Source organism: Mirounga angustirostris, unplaced genomic scaffold (genome assembly GCF_029215605.1).
Source record: "Mirounga angustirostris isolate CCGP_5_RB_7025 unplaced genomic scaffold, mMirAng1.0.hap1 SCAF_12, whole genome shotgun sequence".
In the NCBI taxonomy this organism is placed as follows: domain Eukaryota; kingdom Metazoa; phylum Chordata; class Mammalia; order Carnivora; family Phocidae; genus Mirounga; species Mirounga angustirostris.
The window spans coordinates 69,213,226-69,240,298 of NW_026991720.1; the positions used below are offsets into that span (position 1 = coordinate 69,213,226).

At 37.6% G+C, this 27,073-nt stretch overlaps 1 long non-coding RNA gene across 3 annotated transcripts in view; it reads left to right on the plus strand.

Annotated features, from left to right (window-relative positions):
* The first annotated feature begins 5,318 nt into the window (after positions 1–5,318).
* LOC123835561 (uncharacterized) overlaps positions 5,319–27,073 on the plus strand; it is a 71,690-nt gene continuing 49,935 nt past the window's right edge. Inside the window, exons 1-3 of one of the 3 annotated variants that reach the window (XR_006788771.3) lie at positions 5,328–5,669; positions 8,063–8,329; positions 9,101–10,343. This is a non-coding gene — a long non-coding RNA (uncharacterized LOC123835561). Of the gene's footprint in view, positions 5,670–8,062; positions 8,330–9,100; positions 10,344–27,073 lie in introns of those variants that run through there. The other 2 variants (XR_010406535.1, XR_010406534.1) reach the window with 2 other exon arrangements.

Consider the following 27,073-nt stretch of genomic DNA (forward strand, 5'->3'; position numbering starts at 1 on the left):
AACATTTGGTTGGCATGTGACCTTCATCTGTTTCCTAGGGCACCAAATTTTCTTAGCAGCACCCAGAACCTGGGATGATAATGATACACATTTTTTAAGGCTGATGAAAATGGCGCAGGAGTCTTTTTATTTATTTTCTTTTTTGGTAGCTGGCATTTGGAAAGATCGGAAGCAAATAGTGACTCTGGCTGTAAGCACAAGTACTTAAAATTGCCCTATAAAGCTAGGAAAGAAGAAATAGGCTATGGAAAAATAGCATATTTGCTTCCTCATTACCTTCCCGCATACCAGCAGAGATGGGGTGTGAGGGGCATGCCAGGATATTGTCATCAAATGACACAAGTTTTTTTAAAAATCAAGAAAAGAATTAATAAAATAAGAAGTAAAGAGAGGGGCGCCTGGGTGGCTCAGTCATTAAGCGTCTGCCTTCGGCTCAGGTCATGATCCCAGGGTCCTGGGATCGAGCCCCGCATTGGACTCCCTGCTTGGCGGGAAGCCTGCTTCTCCCTCCTCCACTCTCCCTGTTTGTGTTCCCTCTCTCGCTGTGTCTCTCTCTGTCAAATAAATAAATAAAAATAAAAATAAAAAAAGTAAAGAGGATATTGCTAAAAAGTATATTGTTTATCACAATTTTCAGGTTTTCTATGTCTTTCCAAATTTTAGGGACTATGCATAAGCCTTCTATCATCAACATTTTCTGCAGAATATATTTTACTTTTTATAATTTTTGAAGATATTCCATTAAAAATTTGGAGCTCCAAATTAAATTGTAGTAGTTCATCAATATTGAACCTGATTTGCGGGACCCTTGTCTTCTTTTACATGCGCTCTTGAGATAGCAATTCAGTAACTTCCTAAAGATGAGCTTCTTCAGGTGGTGCATCTGCCTTTTGTATGTTAATACATTTTTCTGCTTATCTGAGATGCAATGATGTGGGAAACAAAGGCAGAAGAAAAATTATTAAATTTCCTTACTACCTAGAGCCCACTGACAAGTCCTTGAAACAGGCAGAGTGATATTCCTCTAGGGACTCAGCTGCCTCGACGTTAATACTTTGCTAAGGACAAAAGGCAATCCTAGCCTAAACCACCCCCCCACCCTACCCCCCCGCCAGGATCCTGTAAGTCTACTTTAATGTATAAAAATTCCTTTGGGGGGGGCGCCTGGGTGGCTCAGTTGGTTAAGTGACTGCCTTCGGCTCGGGTCATGATCCTGGAGTCCCAGGATCGAATCCCGCATCGGGCTCCCTGCTCGGTGGGGAGTCTGCTTCTTCCTCTGACCCTCCTCCCTCTTGTGCTCTCTGTCTCTCATTCTCTCTCAGATAAATAAATAAAAATCTTAAAAAAAATAAAAATAAAAAATAAAAATTCCTTTGGAAACTTTATCTCTAAACCTCCCCAAGATACGTATTGGTAATCATCCCCCAAGCATATGGCCCACCGATATACATCTGAAGGGTCTCATGACTAAGGTTTTATTAGACGGTAATAAATGACCTTTTCCTAACAATAGCGAGCCCCCTCAAGGTCCTGGAATCCTTGCTTCTAAAATTCTTTAGAGAGTTACGCTATCCCTAACTCTCTCCAAACTTGAAAGTATATAATGGGCCACTCCTCATGACCCCACTGCAGCTATTTCTGCCCACGGGTCCTGTCCCCATGCTTTAATAAAATCACCTTTTTTGCACCAAACATGTCTCAAGAATTCTTTCTTGGCCATTGGCTTTGAATCCTAATGTCTTTCCTACATCATATGGAGCCCAACATGTTTGTGGTTTGGGTCAAGGAAGTGAACTTGTAAAAGCACAAGAATATGGGTTGAGTAGTGAAGGATCTTAATGATATCCAGGGGCGGGGGGGCCACTGCTGATGGAATTCATGACCCCAGTGAGCACCAGGCATTGCGGTGAGGATCCTGAGAGTGGATTAGAAAAGTGAATGTCGGCACTACGGGAATGTCCTTCTGCACAGAAAAGGAGTCTAAGAAACCTGAAACTTGCTCCCATTTGTTTTTCCCCAAACCTAGGACATCATAAAAATTCAGGCAGCTTGCTAGATTCAAATACAAATAACAACTCTATGGAAAAAATAACAGCTTGTGATAATAATAATTTAAAAAAAAACATTAAAAAATGCTTACTCTTTCAAAAAGAAATACTATAACTTTTCAGTTGAATTTAGAGGATGAGACACCAAATAGATACTTTTATTTAAAATATTTATTTGTTCATTATATTTAAGAAAAAATAAAACAAAATTGGAGACCACAAATTTCAAAAGCAATGCATTTTGAAATGTGGGATGACCCATCAAGAATGGAGGAAACCACAAGGACTTTTAAAATACTGGAATGAAATACTCATGAGGACTACTGAGCTTGCCCAGGAATTCTTTCTTGGTTATAGTGGATATGCTAGATCGGCTCTTAAACATCCATTTCAATCTCCTTCTAATAGGCAGAGGCTGGAAAAAATCCCAGATGTGTTGAAAGTGAGGATTTCAGATGTGACTTAGGTCCTGCCAATCAGATACTCTCAAATGACACTTGCATTCAGAACTGATTTAACTTAAGAGCAAGGCCTAGTGTGTGACACTCATTTTGTGGGTGCTGATTTAGCAAGATTTGCATGACTCTGGGGCCAACAGTGGCAGCAGTGGGCTCTTGGACCCAGATCACAGCTAAGGCAAGAGTGATTCTGGAATCAGAAGCTGGCTCTTGAATTCCCTCCCAGAAGTCATAATTTTCTTGGCAGGCCAGTTCTACTGTGTGGTTCTGGGAGTCATTCCTGGAGGCTCGCCTAGAGCCTGCTCCTGTAGCTCTTGTAACAATTTTATAAATACTTTATTCCCTGTATTAGATTATTTTCTAATTTCCTATATTAATTTTTTTCCTGCTTAAAATAGCTAAAATATTTTCTATTACCTGCAGCTGAACTTCTATATGATAGTAGAATATATCCTTATCCTATGCTTTCATTGTAGTCCTGCCAGAAGGGCTTAGGAAAGGAAAGGACTAAGGAAACTGAAAATCTAGGCCCTTCCCAAATATAATTGCTCTCTTCCTATTGTGTTTCCTCTAGAATCAGAACAACCACCACCTCTTTGATCTTTGGCAACTTACTTGACCTCTCTGTGCCTGAGAATAATAATGTCTACCTCACAGAGTTATGAGAATTAAATTATGGAAGTGTGTAAACCACTCAGCATCATTCCTAGTACATAGTAATTTATCAGTAAATGAGATACGTTAGCATTATTACCTCTGTAGAACTTCTGTCATTTGTAATGATCCATACATGAGAAATGGTTTGCATACCCTTGAGGGTAAGAACTAGGTTTCATTCATTCATCTTTCTGTCTCAAGATTCTATCACAAAGCTTGACACTTTGTAGATATTTAATGCTTCCTGATTGACTGTTTCTAAATAGTCTAAGAGTTCACAAAGATTCTCAAAGTTCTCAAAGTATCTTATTCTTTTATTTTCTTCTGGGAAATTAGAATATGCCTAACTCTTCATGGAGTCTTACTTGAGAGGGAGAGATAGAAGAGAATAAAAAATCTAAAAGAAGCTTTGTATATTATCCATTTCAGATCCAGCACTTCGTGTATGATGCAAGACCCAAAGTTACTATTCTGTGCTCAAGTTCACAAACCTATAAACCTGCAACCAGTTCCCTAAAGTCCCCCTATTAGGTTTTTCTATGACATCACATTAATGTAATGTAGTTTACATTACTACATGGAGACATGGAGTAATTATAAGTATGTAGGGACTTACCTCTGAAACCAAATAGTTCCCAGTGTTTAGAGGACTTAGGTTTTATCATTTTGTGTTCAGTTTCTTTTCTTACTATGAGGCATTTAGCTGTCTTTTCTTGTTGTCATCAATAATCTGATCTCCAGAAACTCTCACCAATTTTCTGATTTTCTTCTAATCTTCAAGGGTTCAGAAAATCAGAGGCTATTATAGCCAAACAAAAAGTAAATTGACTACAAGTGAGAGCTTATGGGATTTTTCTAGGGATAGATATAAATTTTAGTGGGTAGACCATTTAGTATTGGTTTGGGCCCCTTAGGGCTTGTTTTCCCCCTTATTCTTCTGATTTCATTGGAGTTTTGATAATTGACATGACCACACAAATAGCCTTAGGATGTGTTAGACTAAGTATGAACACTGAAACAGCAATTACCCACAAGGTCAAATTCTGATAAATTAATTCTCTATGTAATGTAAAATGCTATAGTCACTTTGAAAAATATTTCAGCAATACCTCAAAAAGTTAAGCAAAAATTATCATTTGATTCAGCAATTCCACTCCTAATTATATACCCAAGAGAAATAAAAAACATGTCCACATAAAAACTTGTACAGGAATGCTCATAGCAGTCATTATTCTTAACCAGCCAAAAGGTGGAAACAACCCAAATGTCCATCAATGATGAACGAGTAAACAAAATGTAGCATATCCATATAATGGAAAATTATTTGACCATAAAAAGGGATAAGTATCAAGACATGTTACAACATGGATAAACCTTGAAAATATCATGCTAATGAAAGAAAGCAATCACAAAAGACCAAATATCATATTATTCCTTTATATAAAATGTCCCAAATAGGCAAATTTATAAAGACAGATAGAAGGCTATGGTTGGCTAGGACTGTGGGCTGGGGTGGGGGATGTTGTAAGGCAACTGTGAAAGTGATAGCTAAAAAGTACAGAAGTTTCTTTTCGGGTGATGAAAATGTTTTAAAACTGTGGCGATGGTTGCACAATTCTAAATATACTAAGAGCACTGAATTGTATACTTAAAATGGGTGAACTGTATGGTATGTGAATTATATTTCAATAATACCAAAAAAGTCTCCATGTAGCAATATGACAGTCAATCTCCAGGTGAAATTCCATCCACTTCAAACAATATTTTATTCAACAAACTTAGAGTCAGTTCTTTAAAGTTTATTGTAAAAAGACCCTGAATGTAATAGTATTTTGATGAAAACAAATGTTTTTCTCAAATTGCCTATTCATATAGTAGGGAATTGGGCAAAATATCACCACTCCAAATTATCACCACTGATAAATAGTAAACTTTCACATGAATGCCTTGTGTTCCACGTAATCTTTTTTGTTTCATTACAAAAGACGTCACTGGCTGAAATCTCACTTACAGAGTAACACAAACAGGATTTCTTAAATTAAAGGCAGGAAGGTTCAATAGCAGAAAGATGACTAATCAGCACAGAAGAATTCCTAACATCCTGCTAAACTCTAGTGGAGTCAACTTGCTTTCTTTTTCATTGTTACTATAGAGATCAGGGAACTGCAAGCACATGTGGTTTGGGCAGGAAGCTTCTTACGTTTCATCAGAAACAAAAGGGCAGAGGGCAGTGGCTCTGAGTGGGGGGCAGAACTGCACTGCAGAAGCTGGAGTCACGTTCTTGGTCCTGTCAGGGGTGGCTGGCTGACGCTGGTGACTCATTTGTGACTCACAGGTCTACTTTCCCCGTTTGCTACAAGTTTTCAAATTAGGTCCTGGGAAAAGATATATCAGCTTATTGACCTGAGATGCTTTTCTGAAACTCTCCACAACAGGATTCTCACCTTCCTGTGTTGTTATTAAAAAATTTTTAAAACAAAACAACAAAATGACATTCCATTATCAGGTAAGTTTAAATAGGGGAGGATAGGGGAAAAAATTGTTAATGATACAATCTGAACTGTCTAGACGCAAATAGTTATATTAAAAATAAATGTATTTTAGCTGCAATCTTTTAGATTGTTTGAAAAAAATATGCCAGAAACTGATAAGAAAATCTCAAAATAATTACCTACACATCCTATTTTTATATAATATTGGATATTTTTCTCCATATGACAAATTATGGCTGAGGGAAACACTATCACAAGAAACTGTATGTGTTTACATACACATGTGTGTATCTAAGTGTGTATACATGTGTTCATAACTCAGACACACAGTATTTATAAGAATTCAGCTACTACAACAGGGCAGGAGATGAAATTATCAACATTATCAGTAGTCTAAATGTCTCTTGGGTGACAGGCTATTCAGAATTTTAAAAATTAAGATAATTTTTAAAGTAAGAAGTATAGTTTGCTAATAAGCTTCATATTCATGTTGATCTTTTGCAAAAATTCTTTTAAGTGATTATTTAAATGCTCTGCATTGTAATGCACACCATTTTCTAGCCTTCAATCCTTTACACTGGGTGTCAAGCTATTAGACAGGAACATTCTGAGACTCTCCGTCCATGGAAATGTCTAATGGCATTGCACCAATGTCCCATGCAGTGAAGAGAATGCATTTTCAGTTTTAATCCTAAGTATAAAGTAATTTTTGACAAAATGGATTTAAAACACCCCTCTAACTGGTACAGCTCAAAGAATTCTGATCCAATAGGAAGGAGGCAGCCCTGACCCTATATCCCCATCCCAATTCCTCTCCCCACCTCCAGCCTAGAGTGCTGATCCTACAGGAAAAATGCACATGCCAAAGGTTCCATATATATATTTTGTAATTATGTGTAGAACATTTGGGATGTAGAGCAAGAGAGTTGCATTATCACACTGACCCTTCTTGGGTTAGGAAACAAAAACTTAGCACATGCTATAGGCCAGGCTGGTCATATGGACCCAGGTCAGCTCCAATGACCTGTCACTCAAGAGAGGAGTCCATTCAATTAGCTACACCCTGGGAGAGGTGGCCACAGTCAATGGTAAGCTGGTTCAGAAGAACTGACTATCCTTTCTGGTTCAACTGTACATGAAGTTCCTGTTAGAGAATTCTATTTTAGCAAGGGGATTTGGCAATATAGTAGCAAATTCTTATACTGTCTTTAAAAATCCTAAATCAGTGAGAACAGATATGTGGAACTTTTATCTCATTAGAAGTTCTGGCATAGTTTGCTATTATGTATATAATGTAAATGCTAAATGGCTGGGGAGGGAGGCTAAGAATGATCAGACTATACTGCTGAAAGTCTGATATTTCCTAGGAAAATACGCATTTTTCATGTTAAATCCCATATTACTTTATAATATCTAGACTAATTGTATCAAGAAAACCCTATTTATTTAGGTAAATTCACAAACAACTGGAACAGTTGATTAATCCCAAGGGCTAAGTAGCATAAATAAATCAATTTATGGGCCAACTGGAAATGAGGTTAGGGCAGGAAATATGCACACATTAAAAGTGAACTAATGTAAACTGAAGTGCTTTGAAACATAGCATACTTGCTCAAGGTAAAATATTATTATAATAATTGAAGAATATTATGGGTTTTAACATCATTACTAACTCTGCATGATTTAATTTTAGATGCTTGCCAATAAGAACTATGATAAATACCTATTTTCACTATATGCAGGCTTTCCTAAAGATTACGCAAATTTCCTTTGCCATGGGACTTTTTTTTAAGATTTATTTTTTATTTTAGAGAGAGAGAGAGAGAGAGTGAGTGCATGAGTCGGGGGAAGGGCAGAGGAGAGGGAAAGAGAATCCCAAGTAGACTCTGCACTGAGCGTGGAGTCTGATGCAGGACTCGATCTCACAAGTCTGAGGTTCATTACCTGAGCCGAAATCAAGAGTTGGTGCTCAACTAAATGAGCCACCCAGGCGCCCCAGCCATGGGACTTTTCTTAAGTATATGGAGAAACTTATTTTTTTTTTTAAGATTTTATTTATTTGAGAGAGAGAGAGAAACAGCATGAGAGGGGAGAGGGTCAGAGGGAGAAGCAGGCTCCCCGCTGAGCCGGGACCCCGATGTGGAACTCGATCCCGGGACTCCAAGATCATGACCCGAGCTGAAGGCAGTCGCCCAACCAAATGAGCCACCCAGGCACCCCGAGAAACTTATTTTTTGTATCCACTTGAATACAATAAAGATGTCCTAATCAATAAGCCCTGGGTCAATGTCATTGCCCATTAACAACTGCTTAGGAATCAGCAATTTAAATTCTGCTATTCTGAAAAACTGTGGAGAAGCAAAAATCTTTTTTTTCTCTTCTTTCTTTTCTTTTTTTTTTTCCTTAGATATATCTGAAACCAGTAACGTCCTTGGACTCATCCTTGAACTCATCCTTGGACTCTGCCCAGAATGTGATAGGACAGTGTGCCAAGATGCACTGCATCTATTACCTCACTGGATCCTCATGCAAACTCAGAGGCAGGCAGCAACTCCATTTATAGACGAGAAAGATGAACCCTCCAAATTATCTACCCTGGTTTCAAGTAGGCAGTTCACAACTGCACATCTCCAGGTGAATCACCTATTTTCTTCTCTCTGGATTTCTATGTGCTGTAAGTATACCCTTTGCTGGAATATTGTCTTATAGTTTCATGTATGAGAGAGGAGAGGAGGGAAGGGGAGCAGTGGGGAGAAGAAAATTGATAAGAGGTGCTCTGGTTTCAAGCTTCTGCTTCAAGAATGCTCCCTTATGTACTCCCTGATTTCATCTTTGACCTTCCTGGAATGGAGGATCTCATTCTTCATGTGTGATTCCTTAAAAAGTGTGATAGGCAGAACAATGGCCTCCAGAGATATTTGTCTTAATTCCCAGAACCTGTAAATATTTTAGCTTACAGGGCAAAGGGGAATTAAGGTGGTAGATAGAATTAAGTTTGCTAATCAGCTAGCCTTAAATAGTGAGATTATCCTGGATTATCCAGGTAGGTCCAATGTAATCAAAAAGGCTCTTAAAAGTGGAGGAGAGAGGCAGAACAGAGTCAGAGAGAGATTTTGAAGCTGGAGGAAGGGGCCAATAGCCAAGGAATGGGGGAAGCCTCTAGAAGCTGGAAAAGGCAAGGAAATGGAATCTTTTCCAGAGTCACCAAAAACAAATTCTGCCCTACCAAATCCTAATTTTAGTCCAGTGACATCTGTGTTGGACTTCCAAAGAACTGTAAAATAATAAGTCTAGATTGTTTTAAGCTACCACATTTGCGTATTATGTTACAGTAGCAATAAGAAAACTAATATGTAGAGCCAATCTAGTGTTCTTTTGGATCCTGGGGGCAGGTAGAACATCTGTCAACCTCTCCTGATTCTTGCCCACTTGTATATTTTCTTAGAAATGGGTCACTTAGTTGGACCAAGGGAAAACGAGGACCCATGCTGTGTTTTTCTAGTACAACCCTGAGCTGCTCTGACAATGGAAGACCTACTCATCCTATAAGGCCAGAAGGTACATTTATGTGAGGATGCTTAGAGGAAGCACACCAGCATATAGTTGGATTCCTATCAACTGTGTTTACAAGTAATACCGCGGAAGAAAGATGTGAAAGTTAGAATAATTTTTCCATCCTCAAGAGTAAAAGAGTAAAATTTACATTTGTCATGTAAATATAGGTAGTACCTGTCATGTAAATAAAGGTAATATGGTGTGGCAGGTTTTCAAACTCTGCTTGAACCAGGATAGCATAACTGTTATAGCATAAGCTCTGGAGCCTGAGCCTGACAGATCAGAGATCAAGACCCTGCTCTGCCCACTAGCTGGGTGACATTAGGCATCCATGTAGCCTTGGGAGAGTCAGAGCAGAGAGCTGAAACCCAAAGGCTTCTGGTTACCACCTCACCCATTGAGTCAGGGATACTTACTATAAGAACTTTGTGTGTTACTTTAAAATTTATAATGTACCCATTTGTTATATTGATTTCTTAATGTTAAGTAGTCTCACACTTAAATGTCAGAATACAGGGGTTTTATCTATAATGGGAAAAAAGAAAAGATGAGGAGGGTGGGTAGAAGGGATGTAAGTGGTTTGACCAGTTCTATATCCAGCTGTGTGAGAGGGCCCAGATACCCAAGGAGTAGAGTGGCTGCTAACCTCAGCTGAAGGAGAGAAAAGCAGGCTGAGTTTCTAGGCCTTGACAGTGAACCAAAGCCTGGATGCACCTGAGAGGGAGCTTTGGACCTTTTGGATATCTGAATGGAAAAGTTACTCCTTGCAGGCCATATTCTCCTTATGGGCCTATCTTATTTCATCTATTCTTAACAATTTCCTGAACAACTGATCAGTTGGGTATCATTGATATTGGGAACCTGCAAAAACAAGTGAAAAAATAAAAAGACTAAAGCCTCTTCTGTAAGGGTTCCCTGACTGAAGCTGATTGGGAGGGATAGGTAGTGGGACCATAAGGAAGTTATTATAGAAAGGGAACAGAAGAGCTGAGGACCCTTGACTCCTGTGGCAGAGATTTTGCTGAAAACTGAAATGAACTGGAGACAACAAAGCACATGAAAATAACTTTCCTGTAATTAAAATTAGGATTTTGTGAAGCCTTGAGTCAGATTCCTTGCATCATTTTTGGGAGGCTAGGAGCTTCATATTCAAAACACTAGGGTCAATTTATACTATTTTACTGAAAAGTGTTTTTAAAAAATTATTCCATACTTTGAATCCTAGCCTTAGTTTGGCTTGACTGCTTGGAAATTCTCCTGCTTGTTTCAGTCCTGTGGGCAGTATGGATCAGTTCTCAGTGCCCAGGGCCCTGACCCATTGTGATTTTGGTCCTAAAGGGCAAGATCCTGGTCAATGAGAGATCATCTCTGGACTCATCCCCCTTCCTCAGCAGGATAAAGGGATTCTCAATGATGAGGGGCTAACCCTGTGGGCGGCAGGCAATACTTATGGTTAGAAGGGCAAGACAAGAGCAGCAGATAGGAACTGACAGACATTAATGCAGTTTAATAATTTTTTTTTTTACTTACTCTTCAGTGGTTTCCTTTCCCATTCTCATGATGACCACTTCACCGATTTATGACTGCTCTTACACCCCCAAACCACACTCACCGTTATCAGGAAACCTAATCTCCCAACCCATGGGAAAGAGAGAACTCTTGATACTTCCCTTAATTTTCCATTTAAATGTACACCAATCTCCAACCCTCTTTTCTATCCTCCTTTGGGCTAATATTTCTTCCTCTCTATTGACTCCTCCTCCTCTGCTACGTATGTGCTCAAAATTCTCAAGCCCTACAACCAAACATTCTTTACACAAGTCTGCCTTCTCCTGAGGCCACCAAGCTCACTCTCCTCTCTCCTTCATCAATACAGTTCCTAAAAGGAAAGTATCTTTTTGTTTTCTATTTTCTCACCCCATTTTCATTGCTTACCTCACAGAAATTCAGCCTCTGTCCCTTCCTTTCTAGTGATGCTCTTCCCACAATGGTCACTTCCATCTACCTCCCAATTGTCAGACTGTTTTGCTCATCTCAATTTTCACTGTATTTGATTTTGAAATAATTATTGCCACCATTTTGTCCCTGGCACTATTTTAAGCATTGTCACATATTCCATTCAGTCCTCAACATAACTCTGTGCATTAGGTGTTATATTCCACATTTTATACAGAAGGAAGCAGCTTTGCTTGACACCTTTAACAACTTCCTCTATCTGGACTATCTTCCTCTCTTAGGGAAAGGAATGGACAAAGGTAAAGGAGTGAGGGAATGAGAGCAAAAGCAGTCCCCAAACCAGGTGGAGAATCAGGAAAGAGTAATTTTATGGAAACTAAAAGAGGAAACACCTTCCTCCATCTGGACTGTCTTCTTCTCTATAAACGTTTTCTATAAAACGACTATTTCCTGATTCTCCCCCTGGTTTGGGGACTGCTTTTACTCTCATTCCCTCACTCCTTTACTTTGGTCCACTCCTCTGCTTCTCCCACTTGGGTACACATTTTTTCTCAGTGATCTAAGTCAATCCTGCGTCCATATCTTTGTGCCATCTCTGTGTTCCTGATCCGTATTTTCAACTGCATAATTAGCATCTCCACATTCATAGTCAAGACACCAAACCTAACTTATCTTCCCAGGCACGTTTACAGTAAACATTTGTAGAATCTCTATCACATTTCAGGTATGGTTTGCTGCCCTGGGGACATTCAGATGAATAAAACACAGTCCTGTCCTTGAGGACCAGGAGATGGACTTGTAAATAATTATAGTATAAAATGTAGGTATTATAATAGAAGTATCAGTAGTAGATCAAGAAGCAAGAGAAAGGAGCCTGTAGCTGCCTGAATGGCTCATAGAAAGTTTCCCGGAAGAGATGAAAACTTTTCATATGACTTTGAAGGAGATTTCTAGGGAGACAAGGGAATAAAAAGATATTCAGTGCAAAGGGCCCAGTTTATGCAAATGCACAGAGGTTCCAGAAAGATTGGCATACCTAAGAAAACTTATGGTTTGCAAGTTTGGATGCTTAGGAATGAGTATTCTATACTGGGGTTGACAGTACTACCATTTATTAAATTATTTACCTGGCCTTTTCCTCCCCCAATAAATACTATTACAATCAGTATTATTGATTCCATTTTCCATAGGACTTCTGATCCTATCATAATCTCCCTTTCTTCCCATGGTTACTGCCCTAGTTAAGGCTCTTAATCCAAATCATTGTGGATGATTTATTGCTTGAGATTTAAGAAAGAACTCTGCCTGCACTGTTACCAAGCCCTTTACCCTGTTCAAAAATAAATATGTTTACAAATCTAGATACCCTATTATACTTATGTAAAATTATACTGGTTTAAAAACATCACAATAACTTTTCTCAATAAGAAAGCAGTTGAAAGAAAGCCCTACCATATACTTTTTTTTAATTCATGGAAGCTGTTCTTGTCTTCATACTTATCAATATGGAGTGATCGGTGTCAGAGACCAGGTGGGAAAGAGTCTATTAAGCGGAAGAAGACTTAAAGGATCAATGAAGATGTCTCTGAGAAGCATTTTAGGAGAAGGATATGTCAATGTGTCAGTAAAAAGATTTGAAATATGGTGATTACCAAAGAAGCTTTGGAAGAAGCCAGAAAAGTGAGATCTGCTTTATTAGAGATGGGGAGAAAAGGAAATAATGACGAAGTGATATATTTATGTATGTAGGATCCCGGCTGTGCCACATCCTGAGTTGAGATGCCTTTAACTTTTAATTCTCACCTTAACAAATGGCTTCTGTATTTTATATCTCTGTACCTATAATTCATTTTCAAACAGATCTGTAGATTTTGTTTGATTCTCATTCTAACTTTATAGATAGGAATTATTATTTAGTTCACAAATGGAAGGAACTGTGGCAGTGTTTAAGAGGCTTGAGATGAGAGCTGGTTAATAACCAACAGATCTGGAATTAGGTCTGTCATTCTAGAACTCTTACTATTACATGTGCCTGACTCCTAGCATTACGGAGAGAACTGAAATTATGTACCAAATATAGGTTTATTAAAGTCTGATTCTGAAAAATTTTGGAAATCAATGTGAAATTTGCAAACATAAGATACATTTTCAAGAAGATGTCTGAAAATTGTTAGTCCCAATTTTTTTTTAAGATTTATTTATTTATTTTAGAGGGGATGGGTAGAGAAACTCTAAGCAGACTCTGCGCTGAGTGTGGAGCCTGACAGGGGCCTCAATCTCATGACTTTGGAGACCACTACCTGAGCCGAAACCAACAGCTGGACGCTTAATCAACTGGGTCACCCAGGGCTCCAGTCCCAATTTTTGATTATACAGTTTTGTCTTCTGTGAATCTGTTTGTTTAGGCACACTCTCAATTTCATATAGCCAGCTTATTATCTTCATCTTGGCATAAATATATTACTATCACAATGCATCTCCTGATTTGGGATTTGGTGTATTTGGTTATCATATAAATACTACAAGTCTTTAAAAAAGACTTTTGTATTGCTTACTTCCTGCCAATAGATCTCTTTTCCTCTTCTAAGCATTTAAAAAATTTAATACTTTTTCTTTTTAAGAATCAGTTTGAGCGAGTATTAAAAGGAGGAAATGTGTGTTTCTCATAATGCTGGGTCCGTTTTCATGGGCTGGAGTAACAGGGCCCTGGCTAGGGGCTCATATGCCCTGCTAGAATTTTTAGACAACTTCAAAATATCCAACATACATTAAAGGAACAAGAAAAAGTTAATATCAATGATTCTTTAAACATATCTTGTATAATTTACCAGGACTTGTGAGATTTCATAAATGTAATCAGTGCAGTCTCCTGTGGGTACTTTTTCAAGACTAGAACCATTGTGGTAGAACCCAAGTCATGGGACAGTCTCATTAACCTCTCTTTCACCTGTGGCAGAGGTAGATGAGTGCCCCCTCACTGTGAGAGCAGTCTTCCAAATGCCAAGTCATTCTTTAGTCTTTAGGGGAAGAAGTGCTATCCAAGGTCAAAGAGGGATCTTCTGAGCCTTCCCTTTGAGCTCACTAAAATACTCTCTGTTGCAGTGGGAGGTTAAACCACCAAGGTAGCCAACAGACACAGAAGAATTCTGTTGACAGAGCTTCTGAACTTTCACAGGCTTAGTTATCTCTTCCAGCAATGCATAATTTCAGACAATACATGCATATTATCTAGAATTTTTTTTACAGTTGCACTGTGGGGAGGGGTGTTATTTTTACTGTGGCTTGTCAGTTTGACCTATTTGAGAGTGACTGCTACTCATCTTTCTCTTCTTGGGATTCTTAGAAAGCTCCGCCCTAACTTTATCCATATTTGGGGGCAACTTGGAAACTGAGGAAAGGGAGATGTGCTAATCATTGAGGTGGTGCTTACCTCTCTCTACCTTTCCTTTCTCCTACTGTATAGCTCTACTTTCAGAAAAAAATTAATATTTATACCTCAAAAATTTACTTAAAATATTTCATTTTTAATTCCAAGTCAAAGGATTTGATTAGTATTTATCTTGCCCAAGCTGTCATCCATTCTGACTTTTTGAGAAAAAAATTGGTTCTTTTCCTAAAATTATGGTACTTGACCATGGTTTGCAAAATTATATTTAGTGATAAAATAATCCTAAATTGACTACAATTAGTTTGTGAGTTCATCCCTAATCCTGAGAAGAATGTCAAAACTGAATCTGCTACCAGGAAACACTAACATTTCTTAAAAGGATTCAGAGATTTTTTAAAAAATGTATTATGATGATTATTATGATTGAAATATCTCCTGAATTTCCACTAATCTCTCTCTCTCTCTGTCTCTCTCTGTCTCTCTCTCTCTCTCTCACACACACACACTCTCTTTGGCTAATTCTCTAAGTATTCATTCTATGAAAATACACAATCTGGTGATGACCACATAGAACAAAATTCTTCCACAATATTTTAGATACAATAGGTATTACTGACAAGTATGGTAGGGATGGGGCACTGGATGAAAATTATGAAAGTTAAGTAACATTTTAGAAAAGTAAATTAATTAATTTTCAGAGAACACAGATAACCTGAGAATAATTGAGTTAACCCTTCAGGTTTAGAAATGTAGAAGTTCTTTTAACCAACTTTGAATTAACCAGTTTGCCGACTTAACTACCACTCTCCATTCCTTTTGTAAATCATACCAATTGATGTCCATGGCATACGACATGCTCATGGACTACTAGGCCACTCTCTGGCCCGCCCACATATTTGTGCTACTTCAAAGTGAGTTGTATACTTACTAAGAGTAAGTTGTGATTGTTAGTGCCAAACCTGTTAGTGCCAAATGTGTGTGACATTGAAATTATGACAATCAGTATAAACAAACCAATAAAATACAAGTTTGAAGAATTCTGGTTTCTGTGGAATCTAAGTTGCATACTTTAGAAATACTCAATTAAAGTGAATTGCTTATATAGCTCTTGCCATATTAGGTGTGGATAAGAACACTGAAACATGGGGTGTGATTAGGGAAAATTTTCTCTTTAAGTTGCTTCACAAGTGTCTTAAAGAGTTTTGCTCCACATTAAAGAAAATGAAACTAAAACTTGAGGATGATACATGACTGGTTTGGGAAAGAAAATGCTGTGGAACTCTGATCATCTGATCCATGCTTAATAAAAAGACCTTAACTCCACTGAAAAGATTGGCAAATGAACATATATTTGTATTTTTAAAGTTAAAATGTTTAAAATGTATGTATTACTTGTATGCCTACTCATTTCAAACTGGGTTTTGATTAACTTAACAACTACTAGTTCCAATTATGTTAGATAAGTAAGCACCTACCTTACCTAGGTTCAAATCAATATTCCATAAATAAGCAACTTTGTCATTTATAAAACTTCTTCCTGGGATTTATAAGGTCAACTAAGGTGGTTGGGGAAAAAAGATTAGGTATCTTAAGGGACAGAAAGCTAATAAAATTGCTGCCACCACAACACAAAGAAAATAATTATTTTTGGGATTTACTAAACAGGGGCATAAAGATTACTTCAATCAAAATGCAGTAAATGCTGAGCCTCCCTTCAAAAACTGGAAAAGAAGAAACATAACGAAAAATAAATCTCTGAAACACAAGATATATGCTTCAGAAAAAAGAGAGAAAGGATCAGAAAAACAGAAACAGAACATGAGGGAGGAAGGTAATGGAGTAAGGGAGGGAGAGAAAGAGGAAGGGAAAGAGAGGAAGAGGGAGGGAGGAGAGGAAGAGGGAGAGCATGAGAACAAGAAAATATCAGAAAAAGAAAGAGAGAAAGAGATAGGGCAGTAAAATGTGTATTCAGATATTCTTAAAGATCCTACCTGGTCCTCAATTTTTCTGTTTTTGTTTGTTCTGCTAGAAACTCATTTATTTATTCAAGACTGGGTACAGGAGTTATTGACCTTTTCAGTAAAATCACTGTTAACATTTTTAATGGAGCTCTGAGCACCCAAATTATAAATCATCTGACATTATAAGGAAATTTACAGTTTTGTGAGCCATTCCTTATTGTCTCATCAATCTAAAAAAGCAAAAGGGTCTATCTTTGTCATAGGTTAGGTTCTCTGGGAAATAGTCCCTGAGGTGGAGATTAGCATGCTGACAATTTATTAGAGAATGTTGTCAGGGTCAGCCATTATGGAAGGGAAGAGGAGGAAGCAGGACTAGATAGAGGGAGTAGTTGGACTGTGGTCCAATTACAGAAAGGTCTACCAAGGGATATAAGACTTTATACTACCTCAATATCCCCCTCAATGATTAGATATAGGCTACCAAAGGAAGGAGTATGATGGTAGGAAATTGAGGGCAATTCCCAGAGATAACTGAGAGCTGAGAGCTGTCAACTGGCAATATTCTGAGGGCAAAGTCCTTCAGTCCTGAAGGCCACCTAGCATCCATGACAGTCTTTATGTTATACTTTGGGGTCAGTGTGGCTTAGTGGGGAAATCATAGTCACTGGAGATAGACCCAGTTTCCAGTAACTTTATCATGAGCCATATGGTTTTAGACATGCTATTTCACTTCTCATCGTCTGCTTCCTCATTTTAAAATGCAGGGGATAATATCTACAACATGGATTTGGTGTGGGTGGGGTAGGATAAAAGGAGTTAATGTTTATAAAAGACTGGCAAGTAGTAGATGCTCAATAAATATTGGCTTCGTCCTACCATTTTCCAATGGGCCAAAGTGCTTTAAATAGACAGTACATTTTTCACCTGGGTAATTTTCTCTTTACACGCTCCCTATTCCATTTGCCATTTGGAGAAGAGAAACTAACAATATTTTCCAAGCTATGTAATTTAACATGCTACTTTTTATGCTCCTAAAGAAGCAATTTTTTAAAATTTTATTTATTTATTTCACAGAGAGAGAGAGAGAGACAGCGAGAGAGGGAACACAAGCAGAGGAAGTGGGAGAGGGAGAAAAGCAGACTTCCCGCCAAGCAGGGAACCCAAGGCGGGGCTCGATCCCAGGACCCTGAGCTGAAGGCAGATGCTTAATGACTGAGCCACCCAGGCACCCCAAGAAGCATTTTTTCTATGAAGTTTTTCTAACTAAAATAGATTTCATTTATTTCAGGGAAGAAAAGAGCAAAATAAAAGAAATAGCCTTATTTTTTTTTTTTTAGTTCACTGAATCAGAGAGAGATTGAAAGAGAAATAGAAAAAGAGTATTTCTGTTACCACCTAAGATGTTTTATAACCTCCTTCCCTGCTCTTAAATATCTAGGGCTTCTGGCATATTACCCCACTCAAGCAACATTCCTTCCTCAAAGGAGTTTTTGTCTTTTAGACCAATGGTGGCTAAGCCCTGCTGAACTTGAAACAGATATTACAATAGTTCTCAAAGTTTGGCCCCTCAGTATCAAACTGTAATGGGAGACTGTGAGAGATGTAAATTCACAGGTTGCAGCCAAGATCTATTGAATCAGAAGCTCCAGAGGTGGTACCTAACAATCTGTAGTTTAACAAGTCTGCCAGCTGACTTTAATACACACTAAGGTCTTAGAACTACTAGAATAGTGTATCAATCGGTGTTCCAGCAGGAAATAGATACTATATTCAAGTTAGGATAACTCAAAAAAGGTTTATTAACAAAAGTACTTATAAAGGTTGGCCAGGGAAGCACAGTAGAGGGTGGGATACCTTGGAGACTGTAACAGCAAAGCTGTTACCATACCTAGGCCTGAAGGGATAACGGGGGTAAGAGGTTACTGGAACCCAAAATGAGAGGATCTGGTGGAGATGATCCATTGAGAGGAGCTGAAACCTCTGGCACATAGACCAGGTCCCACAACAGGGAGCTTTTTCCTTCCTGTTTTCTGTTGGAGTTCTCCATTGGCTGAATCCAACCAGAAGCCAGATGGCAATGGGTCCCAGAAAGGTCAGCCTCCCAGAATGGAGAGCAGGATGGGGAAGGGTGGAAGTTAATCTAAAATGGACAAATGAAGAGATCTAATACAAGTAATATATCCTAAATGTCAATATTAATTTTTATTCATTTAAAAGTTCTGCTCCCTTAATTGTAGCTTTTCCAAACAGTTATTTCCGACTTACTTTAGAAGTACTTGTCTTGTGACTCCCAGCGGGTATGCCTTACTTTTATTTTTTAAAATTATTATTGGCAAGACTCTGAAAAATATGTGAAACTCTTGAGGCTAGTAATAAACTTGGGTTCAGATTGCATCATTTTTCTCTTTTCCTGGTGCTTATTTATCATTATAGGTATTGCTTCATTTAAAAGAGAAAATATGCCTGTGGCAAAAAATGAAAGTATTAGTAAGTCTATAAAGCCATGGGACTTTCTACATGCTGATGGGTATTGGCACAAAAATTTTGGAAACCAGTTTGACACTACCTAAAACACTTGAACCTATACTCACTGCCCCAGCAATTCCACTTAGATTTATCCTAGATTGGTTCATATCTGTACAAATAACAAGGTGGCATTGTTTGTAATAACTAGAAAATTAACACATCCTCAAAGTTCATCAAAAGTAGACTGTTAATGAAAAAGCAGCAAAAATAAATTGGCAATATATTCATACCAAAGAATTGCAATAAAAATAAATGAACTGCAGGTGAGCACATCAACATTGGATGAACCTCTCAAATGTCTTTTTACGTGAAAGAAACAAGTCAATAAAGTATACATATAATATTACTTCATTTACATAAAGTTCAGAAGTAGATAAAACCAAGCCAATGTCATTTAGGGATGCATCTATATATGGTAAAATTAACAAGAAACAACATAGTGGTTAATATAAAAGTCAGGATTCTAGTTATACGTGGTTATATAGGTGGTTATACATTGCAAAGCTGTTGAAACACAAATAGCCATTTAAATTTAGATTGGCACAAGGGATCAACTGGCACCTTTGGGGTATTTCACCTTGATGAAGGTACACATTTAATGTGTTAACTTTAGATTTTTCTGGTTCTTGGGGTGTTGGGGTGATACCAAATCTTCTATACTTTCTAGAAATGATCTTCCCCTTTGATTGGCAACTATTTCCAATGGATATACTTTACCCTCTTCACTTACCTTATTTTCCTTTTGAAAGCTGACTTTCAGAGAAAGAGCCACACTGATTTCCTACCAGTAATTAAATAAATCGGCTCAAGTGTAAATATCTTTTTGTTCATGTAGAGTTCTCACAATTATCATAACACAAATTTTTATTATGTAAATTTTCAAACACACACAAAAAAGTTAGAGAACATATAATGAATCTCCATGCACTCCTCACTCAGCTTCAACAATTATCGACGTTATTCAAAATGTTTTCTTCTTATAATGAAATTTAGATTTTAATAAACAACACTGACTTTCTCGAGTGCTGGTTTATGTGTAGAAGTAGAATGAACATACTTTGAAATTTAATGGATTTGAAATATGTTTCAGTTCATTGCTTACATCACTTCTGCGATTTGCAGCATTTTTAGTTATTTTTATGTAGTAGAATAAATTGCATTTTTAATAGTATCTCATATGGTTGCCTGAGGTAACACATTCTCGCACTGAATTATAATTCACTAAGAAAATATATTATTTTTTCCTAAAATCAAACACCAGCATTCTGGATGGAATTAAGATTTAAGGCCTGAAATTTAAAATTATTATTTGGCTGATATTCAACAGTTTCTACTGGGTGGTAGTTAAGATATGATTATCAGAAAAAATTAATTTTCCTCTATTTGTAGACATTCTCACTTTTGTTATATTAACTTTATACCTTTGGGTTATTAGATATCAGATATTGTATTTCCACATAATAATATCAACAGATCTTTTATTCCTCTAAGTCTAAATACTTCTAACTAGTTTCAAGTACAAGGAAGGGAAAGAAATGCTCTACTCTCCCACTGCAGATAGTTATCTTGCAGAAGAATGAAGCAGACCAAATGTGAATCTTAAAAGGAATTTAAAAATTTTAATCACAACAGTGGATTAGGCATAGTAATTACTGAATTGAGCCTATGTATTATATGATAATACTCAGACATTCCCTAAATTTAATTCAGGGGCAGAAGACAAAGGAGCTCTCACAGTGTACTTTTAAAAGTGCAATGAGAATAAAAATAAAGTTGCTTTTTGATTATCATATAATAAATTCTGCTTCATATACACAGTGGTTGCTCATATAAATGATCAAAGAAGGCTGGGGCTCAGTTTTTGGGTAACAGAAATCACCAACACCAAGTAGTCCTACTCACAAGCTTTATCAAGTACCAAACGGATATGAGAAGAGCATCAACAAGGATACCTCTGAGTAATCACGTCCTCCCCATCCTCCCTTCATTCCTCATGAGGATGTATCCAGGTTGGTGGTGATTCAGGTCAATGCCCTGCTCAAGGAGAGGAATATTCTACTCTAAGGGAACTAAAACAGAGGGCTACACTAGACTTTAAGCTTCATTCCTGAAAGGGCCACACTAATACCCATGTGATTATGATTCCATGTAAGACAATAATTCTATTATTCATCAAAATCATGGTGCTCAAGCTGTCCACATTGCAAGGCCTGAAATCTTGCTGAACATTCTAAATGCAAAAATGTCTTTTCTGTGCATATGCTGGGAGTTAGACACATTAGACAAAGAAATGCTACCTGCTGTCACAAATGAACTCCAAACTGTGAAATAGCTCAAACACGATAGAAGTTTAGCTTTTACATAACTTCCCGATTGATAGGTAGCTCTTGTTCATATGGTGATTCAGGGCTCTGGGCTTGTTCCATTTTGTAGCTTTGTCATCTTCAGCACATGGCTTCCAAGACCATTGTGCCTATTTCATCAAGCTAGCAAATGGGGAAAGGGCTTAGAGGAGTTTTTATGAGCCAGGCCTGAAACTGGCATCCATCACTTCTGTTTCCAGATTCTACTGTGTAGCATTAAGTCACATGACTACCTGCAGCCTTAGTGAATAGCATAGAGAAAGAGGAAATGGGTTCTGCGGACAGCTGGCTATCTTCAACCACAATTATACACTTCCTTCTCTGTGCCTATTGGGTCCAGGTGTTTTCTATTTACCTCTACTTAGGGGCTTTCCATGAAGAAACTTGGGCATGGCCTGCCAGACAACAAAGTTAAGATATTCATTCAACTTTATGTAATTAGTTCCCCATGGCTTTTGATGTCAAGGACTAATAATATCTAATTCTTCTTGAAGAAATTGTTACATTTAAGGAAGAAATAGAAAGGGCACTAATTTTGGAGAACTAATGTAGCAGCTTAATATTTGCTCATTAGAGTCCATCATTGCCAACAGATTTTGTGCTTTGAAATAATTTTCATAATTACTTGACTAAATTCCTCCATGAAAATAAATGGTGACAATTAACTCAAATTTTGCTTTAGGATGTAGATAATTAGTGAGTCTGTGTTTTCCAAATGTCTCTGTCATGAGGGCAGAGACGAGAATTCTAAATTCTCTCCTTGCAAAAGGGCAGCACTGAACTATACACAGAGCTTGATATTCGGAATTATGAAATCTGAACGGCACCTGGACACTCCATTTCCATGTGATTTTAGAAGAGTCACTTCACTATTCTGTATAACATGATTCCATTTACAAAATATCTCTTACAGATATGTTCTGAGGATCATATTAGGATGATATCAATAAAAATATTTTTGAAAACTTATAGTCACTATATGAGTTCTAGATGATATTTCTTTAACTTTTTTTACTTACTATTAAAGATTGGTATAAGGGACAAAAAATGATGCCCTGGTTAAACAGAGACCACTCACTCAGCCTCTAGCAGACCCTATTTTTATGAGGATTGTTTACTTCTGCCTATCTTCTTAGTGCTACTTGCCAGTGCCTTGAAATTGCCTCTGTGCTCAAAGTGTTAGGGATGGTCTCGTTGTCTCCCCTAGGACTCTCCTCCTGGAAATCTGGCTTGTTTTACCATCATGGGCAGAGGAATTAGCTCTCCTGAGTGAATAACCTAAGGCTTCCCTGTGAAGGTGTACAGAAACCCAGGCTCCCTTTTGTGCTTTGAGAGTCGCCAACAAGAATGTGAACTTAAACCTGGAGATACAGGCACATCCAGAAACAAGAATCATTTATCTGGAGTTATTAATAAGAAGTAAAACTACTTCATGCCTTATTGAGTAGAGCTCTATCTATCTCTGGGGAGGAGAATTTAATGATTTTCCTTCTGAGAATCACTTTTCTATTGATCCTTTACATAAACAAATATACACTTTTTGCCTTGGGGAAAAATCAGATTAGAGAAATGAAATGTCTTAATGGACTAATATTTGAAAAATGAATTAAAAATGTTAGAGTGTAACAATTCCTTTTTATGGTTCATAAAATCCCCAATATTCTTAAAAGTATCCATAGTTAATACTTTTAAAAATCTCTGAGTTTATATTGTTACATTAGGTGAAATTTAAATAACTCTACTAACAAGACTGAAAAAATTTTTTGCTTTTTTTTTAAATTTAATTTTCTTAAGGAATTAATAACTGGCTTGGCTCAGGAATGTTGAAACTGTTCACAGCATTATAAGTAGAAACTGTGAAAGGAATTGCAGAGCCAAAAAATAATAATAATAATAATGCAGTAAGAGGAATATTTTGTGTCGATTTTGCCTTTAGCTTTTCCTTCTTAATACCTGCATTACTATTAACTCTCAGTTGGGATAAAGCACTTGCTCCAGTTACTAGAACTCTTTCAGCAGCTGTTTCTTGAACGCCTACTGTGTGCTGGACACTGTAGGTCACCAAGTACATAGTACTAAAGCTACCTGCAGGGACCATTCTAACCTGAAGTTTGAAATTCTTACAACGCTCTCAGGGCAGCATCAATCTTTGAATGTGTTTAATATTGAGAAAAGAAAAGAATGCTTCTAAAAGTGAAAGAAAATATTATGATGCCAAAACTATTGCCCAAATTTTTCCTAAAAAAAAGAAAGAAAGAAAGAAAGAAAGAAAGAAAGAAAGAAAGAAAGAAAGAAAGAAAAAGACAAGGGAGGGAGGGAGAGAGGGAGGATGGATTCAGAATTTTTTTAAAAACTGCCCTGAGAATTGTGTCCTTTATCCACTGATATTTTTGAAACCAATATTATTAAACATCAACATCATTATCTAAATAGCTTTCATAAAAGTTAATAGTTTAGAAATAACAGCTGACAGTTAAATGTCACAATGTGAATTACAGAACCAGTGTAGACTTCTGATCTTTTCTTTCTCAAGCAAACTGCACCTTCCCCGTTGAAAGGATAAGAAAAAAGATACACTTCCAACAGGTACATTTTTTTTCCCCTTTAGGCAAAATGTCTCATAAATTGAGATTCATTGAAATGTATACCTAGATTTTGGTGTCTTCATGAACTATAAAGGCCTAAGATTATTGCCTCAAAAAGGAAAAGGAAATTAGTTAATTCTGACCTTTTTAGCTGTGACTTCAATTTTCTGTGATTTTTAATTTCATTATGGAGGATTATATTGAAAATCATCCCAATATCCATTACACATTTCAATATCCATAAATTATGCTATTTCAGATCAGTTGCTAATGTGCTTATCTTCTCCTCCTTGATACCTCTAATCAGTTGCCTTACAAGACTTATCAGCAATACTAACAATGAGTCAAGGTCATGTATTATCAGTCTCTGTCCCTGTAATCTAGTTCTGAGTGAGACAAGAAATCTTTAGGAGACCAGAACAAACTGCCTTCCTCTCAGTGACTCCTGCTTTTCTTCTCATATTGGCTGTCCCCTGGAGCTTAGTAGAATGGATTCAGCCTTCTGTATGGGAGTGTGATCGAGTGTAGTACCTGTCACTCATTATTCAGGAGGTTATCTATCTGGCCACAGTGTTTCCCCATTTTTCTCACCATTCCATGTACTTCCCATCAAAACTGGGCCCTTGGCCAGGCAGGAGATTATTCCTATATGCAAGAGGATACTTTTAAAATCAAGGCTATGCAAGCTGAAATCTTCACACCAGGCAGGGCTCTATGAAACTGCATGAGAGCATCTTCCAATGTCGATGACTAAGCTCTACTATTATCCCCTAAGACCTGCATGTTTTCTAGTACTTGTATTGTCTCGTATGATGGGCAGGACTATAACTGATATTTAGATACAGCTTGCAGGTATCACCCACTTTATATTTGCAATGACTAATTCACATAGGGTTGGGTACTATTTCAGTAGGAAAAACATAAATAGTTTCAATGCCTGGGGCCCAGAGAGAAAACTTATGGTAAGAAAAGAGTCTGACACAATGAGTGGTATTCTGTGATAAGGTCTGAAAATTAGAGAGGGAAGATAATCAAAGCACCCAGGGGTGCCTGGGTGGCTCAACTGGTTGAGCATCAGACTCTTGATTTTGGCTCAGGTCATGGTGTCAAGGTCATGTACAGAGCCCCCTACCTAGGGCTCCATGATCAGTGAGGAGTCTGCTTCTCTCCCTCTCCTTCTCCCTCCCCCTCTGCCCCTCCTCCCTTTCTAAAATAAACAATCAATCTTTTTTAAAAATCACGTGGACCAAGTCCTTCCCCTAGCGTAATAGCTCCCAGGGAGAAAATATGTTATGATTTTAAAGTGAGAGCAGCACCTTAAGGTCCAACACTTAAACTGTGTAACACAATAGAGAGGGGAGCCTTTTCCTTTCCTGTCTTGAAGAAGCCTGAAGAATTGCCCTATCACTCTCAGTTTGGGAAGCATCTGTGGCCAGCATGGGAAGAGTTCACAGTAGCTATGATTAGAGGCAAAAGGCACTCTGTTCTCATTCATGGGTATGTTTAAACACTCCATGGGAAGTTCTAATAATTATGGCCTGTGAAGAGCGGATTGAGCCAAGATGATTCATCCATTAGCCTGTCCCCCCCAGGGGACACATTCCCATTTCCAATGATCTTGTCCTCCACCCAGCCTTAGTCACCTACCCTACTGATCAAGATCTTCTTGTCTTCTTGTCCTTGTCATTAGCAATAACTGCTCTCCTGTAGTGGACAATGAGCTCTCTGGCTTTTATTTAGGACTAATCCCTTCACAAGTACCATTTTCACCTGCTCTAGAATTCTGCTCTTCCAGTGACTATCCCTCTCTTCTGCATTATCAACTTTCCCCTCCCAATTCAGCATATACAAAATCTCCAATCAAAAAAAAAAAAATCACATTCTACTCTTTTAACAGTAGATCCTTTTCAGCTGCTACCACATTCTCTGCTCCTCTTTATGGTTTACATCTTTTAAAAGCAATGATGTCCATTTCCTCATATAACACTTTTTTACCCCAGTCCAGTCCCCATCACTCCACAAAACTGTTCTTTTCAATTCACCAATGACTTTCACGTTACCAAACACTGAGGTCAATTCTTAACCCTCATTTAACTTGGCCTCTGACTGTCATTTGCCATTATTGCTCGCTGTCTCCTTCTTGGAATACCTCTGAACTGTTTGTTGCAAGGCATTGTTCTTTTTTCTTCTTACTGCTTCTTATCAGTCTCCTTGTTTGGTTTTTCTCCTCTTCCTGACACCTAATGTTAAGAGAATTGTCTTCTGTTTTCAATTGTCTTTTGTTTTCTATATTTATTCCCAGGGTTCTCATTCTTTCCCAATGGCTTTAGATACCATTTATATGCTTAGTCCCCAAATTCATATCTCCAGCCTAACCTTTTCCTTGAGTTTGAGAATGTCTATTGGATCAGTATATACAATGTGTAATAGACACCTTAAACTTAGCAGGTGCAAACTGCATTCTGGATTTCCTCTCCTCTCTTCCCTAAACTTGTTTTTTCCTCAGAGTTCCCCATGTAATTAAATGTCACTAAACAGAACCACTATTCATGGGTCAAAGTTCTGCTACAAAGACCAACAGAGACAGAGGGATGTAAGTGGTGGTTGCACCCTCCAGTTTATTTATTCATATTCGAAGCACCAGCTTCTTAATTACTCTCCAGCCATATGTTATGCTTCTAATTAATGGCCACATCTGTGGAAGAAAACAAACACTTTTCCACAATGTGATAATGCTAAATCCTCCTTGTTTTATAAGCAATCAATTGTATGTCATGGAACTAATTCGCACTGATCACTATTTTGTTTTTGCGTAGCCTGTGTTCTACCTAAAACATGTGACCAAGTGATAAGTTATAGCCCAGATAATTAAGGAACAAGTAATTTAAATAATGATTTATACTAAGGAATTATAAATGACTCCAGGACATGTTCTGAACAGTTTTGGTTTTTTGTTTGTTTCTCTCTTTTTAATGTTTCCTTTTTAGTTCTCTGTCAACCCATTTACTGAAGTTTTGTTTTTCCATTTGAACTTTTCCACTTAGTATACATTTCAGTCAGAACCCCTGAGGAGTCTTAGTTCCT